The sequence below is a fragment of the Ipomoea triloba genome, chromosome 6 (genome assembly GCF_003576645.1).
Source record: "Ipomoea triloba cultivar NCNSP0323 chromosome 6, ASM357664v1".
In the NCBI taxonomy this organism is placed as follows: Eukaryota; Viridiplantae; Streptophyta; class Magnoliopsida; order Solanales; family Convolvulaceae; genus Ipomoea; species Ipomoea triloba.
The window spans coordinates 2,163,731-2,171,995 of record NC_044921.1 but is presented as its reverse complement, the minus strand read 5'-3'; positions in this window follow the sequence as shown (position 1 = coordinate 2,171,995).

Here is an 8,265-nt window from a genome sequence, read left to right as displayed (position 1 = left end):
GGTGTGGCCGCGCCCTTACGTGCGGCCGTACGGTTTACACCACTCAATGTTAAGAAATGCACCACTCAATGTTACGGAATACACCACTCAGTGGTGTATTTCTTAAATATGAAATACATGCATTTCGTAACATTGAGTGGTGCATTTCTTAACATTGAGTGGTGTAAACCGCACGGCCACACCTAAGAGCACGACCACATTTGAATAAAAATCTATATATATATATATATATATATATATATATGATAATTAATTAATAAATTAATAAATGAATAAAATAAATGATTTTACTAAAATGCCACTAAGTTTGGGCGGGAAAATTTGGGAGGAGGATATTGTTTTTATATATAGTATAGATATAGATTACTACAACATAAGGGCATATTAGTCATTTTGTCGCTTCTTACCTTTCAATTCCCTATACTCCTATTTCTGTATACCAAACACTGTAATTTCAATTCTTACTTTATTCATTGAATTGCAATTCCACCGAATTACAATTCTTTTTCCCCCTAATTCCCTCCTCCCAACCAAACGCCCTGTAAAGGTTACAATTTATTAAAGTATTTATTGTAGCATGATCATTTTTTTTATCATCCACCAACAAAATTATTGAAATATCATTAAATACAATGACATTTTGATCTTTTTATACAAAGTGTATTGACCCTTTATATTTATATTTATATTTTTTTGAAAAAAAAAAAGAATTATAATTGAAGACCTAAATGTTCTTGTATTTTATGGAATTTAAATGGCTTTGTTGATAGAAAACTAAAAGTGGTAATGTCACAATAATACTAAGACCAAGTGAAAATGTTTTGAAAAAAAAAAGACTAAAAGTGAATTGTCACCTATCAATATAATACCATAAATATGAAATAAATTATTTTTCTCCCAAAAGGTTGAATCCCCAACTCCAAAGGCCCCCAACTGAACACATGCTCATGGGCACGAGGAGAGGCCCCCTCACTTTGAGAGCTTGCTCCCACACTGTCGCTAGTGAAACACAATCGCTGATCTCTTTCCCCAAACTTCACCCCTGTGACTAGTTGCGCTGTCATGCACTCGCATAACTTTCCTACGGTGAATTTGAAACTTTGAAATTACAATTTCAAATATTTTTAAGAAATTTTGAATTTTAAAAATAAACCAAAAAAAAAAAAACAATTTCGCATCGCTAATTCATCGAACTAGAACAAAATATCTACATCTATCTTACATCTACAATACATACATACATATACAATTTTAATAAGAGCTATTAAAGTTAGGGTTTTAACGTGGAAGAAAAAAATATTGGTGGTAATTATTTACTTAAACGAATGGTCCATATTATTTTGATTTTAGTAATTTTTTATGATTTTCTTTCTTTACCCTATATTATATTATTTTCTTCCCTTAAATAATCACACATTCCGTTAATATAAACTTTAGTAACGGAATATTCCGTTAACTTTTAACTTACTAATTAATTTCTATAAAAAAAGTCTTAGATTTGAACCTCATCCCAATCAGAGTTTGCATAATTGTTAAACATATACTACGAATATGTTAGAGTATATTATTAAAAAGTAAGTACCCTACCCTATTACTTTTATTAAATTAAATAAAATAGTAATTACAACAAAAAAATATAATACATATGCATTTCTTTAATTTAGAATTCGATATTTACAATGCACTTTATTCAAAAAAAATATTCATTATCAAAAAGTAAAAAAAAGAGATACAATTTCATTAGTTATATGTCTTTACTTTCTACAATAAAAATTATTCATTATCAAAAAAATTAAAAAGAAATATAATTTCATTAGTTATATGTCTTTTATCTTCTATAATAAAAATTATTCATTATCAAAAAATTAAAAAAGAGAAAAAAAATTTCATTGGTTATATTGTCTTTATTTTCTACCATGCAAAGATTATTACTTACCTTCAAATCATATTAACTACTTGGGGAGGATTTGTTGACAAAGAAGATATTCAAATAACCTAATAAATTGAAGCGAGAAAGGTAAATCGTATTTCTTTATTAATAGGATTTAAAATGTATAAATTTTTATTACCAAAAGTAGTATTTATTTATACTATCATTTTTAGACTAAGTATTTAGACTATCGTTTTTGCAAAATTGCAAACATTTATTTTAGTGACAATTATAATCATCTCTCATATATTAATATTATCTTGCATTCATATACTTTGAATTATCAATTTAAAAACAAATTTATATTCAATTACATATGCATGAAAATCTCATATATAGTCTTGTATTGATATAATTTGAAGTACTTATTTAAAAATAAACATTGGACATTTTCCTATTCGCGCAATGCGCGTAGTTTCTCATAAGATTCATGTTTCAATTCCAGCTAATCACAAACCATGAACCGTCAATTCATAACCAAACCATTGTCTTCTTTATACGTTCTTGAATAGTTGTATATTATCAAAAATATATGTTCTTATAAGATGCTTTACATATTCAACTCTTTAGAAGAAAGTTTTTTTTTTAATAAAAATTATTGACAAATTTTAAAATTTAGATTTCTACTATACTAATAAGAGCCAAAGAGAGTTAGGCCTAAAATGGGTATAAAAAATGGCGGTCAAATTATTTAATCAAATGAATGGTTTAGATGAATTATTTAATCAAATAGATGGTTAAAATAATTCAGATTAATATTATTAATAGAGATTACCTAATTTAACCTCACTTTTATGATTATCCGTTAAGTTTTCCGTTAAATATTCTCTTCTCCGTTAATATTCCGTTAACTTTTAACTTACCCATTAATTTCTATAAGAAAGGTCTTAGGTTCGAACCTCATCTCAATCAAATTTGACATAATTAAGTTTCTCACTCTATTTTACTCTTATTAAATTAAGAGTCATTTCCATTTTTGGCCCTACTGTTATTGGGGCATTGCTAATTTTAGTCCACTTCATTAATTTTAGCCACAATGCGACCAGTATTATTTAGTCATTGCCACTTTTAGTCCACCGTTAAAATTTTTGCCAAATGGCCGTCCAAAACAGGGGTATTTTTGATCTTTTCATGCTTTGGTCATCTCCTAAACCCTTTGCAGTGGTTTTCCTTACACATTTTCATCCAATGAAGAGGTCCGGCGAAAGCCATGTGAGCCACATTACAAAGCCATGGTTTTCGCCGGACCTCTTCATTGGATGAAAATGTGTAAGGAAAACCACTGCAAAGGATAAATGAGATTATCAAAGCATGAAAAAGCTAAAATACCCTGTTTTGGATGGTTATTTGACAAAAATTTTAACGGTGGACTAAAAGTGACAAAGACTAAATAAGACTGGCCGTAATGTGGCAAAAATTAATGATGTGAACTAAAATTGGTAATGCCCCAATAACAGTAGGACAAAAAATGGAAATGACTCTTAATTAAATAAATTAGTAGCTACAACAAAAAATGATACATATGTATTTCTTTAATTTAGAATTATGTGTCTACAATACCTTTATTTGAAAAAATTATTCATTATCAAAAAATTAAATTAAATAAGAGAAATAATTTCATTAGTTATATTGTCTTTATTTTCTCTCATAAATTTATCAATTGATATTCATTACATTGTCCATTATCTTATTTTTACAATATCTTGTAATTAAATATCAAAGTTATACTACAAAATAATGTTATATATTTATTTACCAAGTATTTTATTAATACTATGAAAAAAAAAATTAAAATAATTTGAAGCTAATTATATTAACTACTTGGGGATTGGTTGACAAAGAGAGTACTCAAATAATAACCCAACAAATTAAAGTGGAATCACTCTATTTTACTCTTATTGAATTAAATAAATTAGTAGTTACACCAAAAAATGATACATATGTATTTTTTAATACCATGAAAAAAAAAAGAATAGTTTGAAACCAATCATATTAATTACTTGGAGGATTTGTTGACAATGAAAGTACTCAAATAACCCATTACCCAGCAAATTGAAGCGAGAAACTATCTTTTAATATCTTTGGAATACATAATATTTTAAATTTTCAAATTTTTATTAATTTATTTAATCTTTTTTCTTAAACTAAGGATTTCTTTATCCACAATAACTCATTCAACAATAATGGTTGAACCAAATGAACCCCAAGCAGAACACCTAAAGGAAAATTCATAGCTCCTATATCATAATCTCATTGCATGACGTTGTCATCTATGCTACCAACAATATCCGAATTGCAAATAACACACTACCAACAAAAAGGAAGAGAACAAATAGTAAAGATGAAGACAATGACAATGTTACTCAAAAGAGAATTAAGAACCACTTAGAAAAATTCAAATTAAAAGTAGTATTTATTTAGACTATCATTTTTAGACCAAATATTTAGACTATCGATTTTACAAGGTTGCAAACATTTATTTTAGTAATAATTATAATGAATTTTCTATATTATCTTGGATCATATACTTTGAGTTAGATATTTAAATAAAAAAATTCGACATTCAATTACCCATGTATAAACTTCTCCTATATAATCTTGCATTGATATACTTTCAAATATTTATTTAAATATAAACATTGGGCATTAACCCATTCGCGCAATGCGCGTATAAAACTAGTTTGTTATATAAGTAATGTGAAAAAAAAAGTATGGTGGCATTTGATTGGTGACTTTTGTACCTTACTATTAGATTACACAATATCATGTTTGTTTGCGTACTTATTATATCCTATTATTAGATTCAAAATTTTTAATAACCATAAAACTCATTACCATTTTCATCCTCCACTTTTGAACCTGAAATAAAAAATGAGGAAGAAAACAAGAAAATCAAAATAAAAAAGATTATTGTCTATGCATTCAATATGGAATTTTAATATATACACGCACATATATGTATGTGATGCGATGAGGGTACACACAGTCGGTCAGATAAGGAGAGAGAAATAGAGTCGGCGAATGGACCGATTGCGAAAGGAGTATCATCAGTCAAACAAGTGCTGTAACACCTCCATTTTTTTTCATTTTCAAATCTTACTATTTATAGTAATTCTAAAGATAGCAACCTCCAAAAAAAATTTAGAATTCCCAAAGGTAGAGTTTGACTTTATTTAATAAATATTCAAGATCCAACTTATAATAATAGATAATTAAAAATAAATCTTCATGCTCTTAAACCTGAGGGTGATACCGCCACATCTAAAATTCTACTTCTAGATGTAAGGCTAAAATAAATAAAATCGTCTCATAAGTCCAACATTCATCGATTACAACTCGATCTTTATTCTTGAAATCAATCTACCACTTTTGATCAAACTTATAGCCACGCTCTCTCAAACATCCATAATCAATTACCTGAACCAAATATAATTTTTCCAAAACATACAAAAACAACACACAAAGTTAGCAAGATTTTGCTAAGTAATGTTTACCCACCACGTAAAATACTATTGATTAAAAATTAAATTTTCTCACTAATAAATAATTTCAAGAAAGATATTTAACCACACGGTTCTTTAAAATTTCCATAGTGAAAACACTTCACTTTATAAGCTCAAATCCATAATTCGTATATTTTAAGAAATAATAATATTTCCTCAATTACAAAAATAAGGAGGATAACCAAACCAATAAATGGGAGGGTACTTTCTCAAAAAAAAAAAATAAAAATAAATGGGAGGGTACTTAAACCATTAAGCCCCAGTGAAACAGTTTTTACAATACTGACATTGCGGTTTTGCGTAGGGGTTAATTCGTCAAAAGATATTTATGTTAAAACGGAAGGTCAATGACTTCCCGAGTGTCGGTCTCGAAGGAGGGACGTGGAGGTGTGTCAAACATCCGGGAGTTTACTAGATAGATTCATGCATAAGATTTGAGTGTGATGAAGGGTGGAATTGCAAGTGAGAGTGTAGTTCATTGGTTGGTTGAGAGTGCAAAGGAATAGTAAAGTAAAAGTGGTTTTTGGAAAATATGTAAAAGGGGTAGGGATTGGATAGTGTTCATGAATATTGCATAGTGAGAGTATAAGGTCAGTGATTAGGATTGCTAGGATATTGTCTATTCAAGAGTGTGTTTGTCTTAGTCCTTTTCCACCTTGTGTACTAAGGCTTCTTTGACTTAGGAGTGCCTACAAGCATCCAAAGTTCTAAGAGACATTTTATCAAACACTTTAGCTACACACTATCCTACTATTCTTAAGAAGTCCATAGGAACTTTGATTGTGTAAAGCTTCAAATCCTAACTCTAATCAAAGACATGAAAGAGTCAAGAGCTCAATCTCTCATCTAGATTGGCCAAATCCAAACAAGATCTAAACAAAACAACAATCAAAAGACAAGAATAGATAATCCATCAACACAAACTCATAGATCCAAGATATAGAAATAAGATCATCACAAGAGCAATATTCAATCACACAATCCAAATCCCTAGACTAAATTAGCTACTCATGATATGAAATGAAAGTAAGAGCTAATTCAATCCAAGAACAAGACAACTAAAGATATAGAAATGTAATAGAGATCACCTAGAGAGAAGAAGATCTTCAATCCAGGCTTGTTGTCTTCTACAATGGAAATTGATCTAATCTAAAACTAAGAAAAATGGAGAAAGCTCTCCAAAGAAAAATGAAGACTAAAAATCTGGAAAATCCTCCTCTGAAAATTTATCAAAGGGGTTTAAATAGTCTCCGAAATGACAACCCTAGAGAAATTTCGCGCATCACGCCTCCACGCCACTCACACGCGTGTGAGCGTGCGTGGGAAGCTTCTGGAAAGTTTCCACGCTTACTCACACGCGTGTGGCCTTCCAGATCAGTCCTCCGGGGCTCCGCTTTTGCCTGGTTTGCTCTTTAAGCTCATCTTTTGGTCCTATATGCTCCCGGGGCTCCTGTTTTGCTTCCTTTAAACTAAAAATAGCTTTTGTGCACCAGTTAGTAATTATCAAGCATTTATGCACATAATTTGCTAGGTAAGGATGCTATAGATGCGATAAATCACCCTAAAACGTGCATGAAATAAGGGTATCTCGGAGTCTTATCAAATTTTCCACACTTTATTTCTTGCTTGTCCTCAAGCAAGACTTTTTACTCTCTAAGCATATAAGTCTCCGAGATACTCTCATGCAAAATAAAGCTTTTAGCAAGTCAAAATAATAGGTGTCTAAGACTGTTGAAACGGGGGAAATCATTTGTGTTATCTACAAAGGATTTTGGTCAGATTCCAGCAACTCAAGAAATATTTTCGGGAAATAAAAACCTTTCGTAGATAAGAATAAATAAAACAAAGGATCACACTCCTCGCACCATACGCAAGCATGCATTTCCAAAGTTTTGGTTCACCTTTTATTTAAATAAGGCCTCTAGCCGATCTTCACTAGTGAGAACGATGTGCACTAGCTAATCAACTTTCCATCCTTATACGCCAAAGCCCAACGTAAATGTAAATGAGGGCAGGGGCATGGACCACTCACCGCTTTTGGCTTAGCGCGGTCCCTCTTTCTTCTCACTTCCCAGGATAACGTCATCGAGACACCCGACTTCACATGGAGATCCATGCTTTTTCGAAGGTCAGTGCAATGGGTACTCGAATCCTAGCAAAGCGGCTCACCTCAGCTCTATTTTCTCAATTCTTGGGATCTTTTTATGTGAACAACCGACTCCAGATAAAGCTTTTTGCTTACCGAAGACTATGGTTTGGACACAACCCAACGAATTGGCTTCCCTCAATTTTAAACTCTTTGGTGATTGGCCTTTGCCTTTTCGACTCCTCCTCGTGTCAACCCCTCATGCCTTTTTCTATTTAATATTCAAGGGTTTTGTTTTCTCATTAAGCTCACCATAAGGCTCTCCTTTTGCCCCATGCCCTACCAAGGTTAGTTCAATTCCGGGCCTTGCTAGTTTTATCTTTCTCAAATTAAAAAGTGCACACTCTCACTTCGAGAGATCCTTGGCTAAGGTCCTACGTAAATAAGAGGTGAACATCATGCAAGCAGTCAAGAATATAAACTTATTTGGCTCTAAACTCTCTCATGGGTGCGAAAAGTAACTTCCTCAAAGATATTTCGAGAGTAAAAATTTTAAAGCATCTAGTCAAAATTCTCCCTAGATAGCACAAATAATAACTCTCTTTTCAAAACTGCAAATGCACCCGCTTATCATTCCCAAGAGCTTTACTTCTAAACTAAGCATGTTAAACATGTAAAGCATGAAGTGCGTCCTTTCCACACTTTAAAGCAAACATCGTCCTCGATGTTTCTATACGCACAAGGTA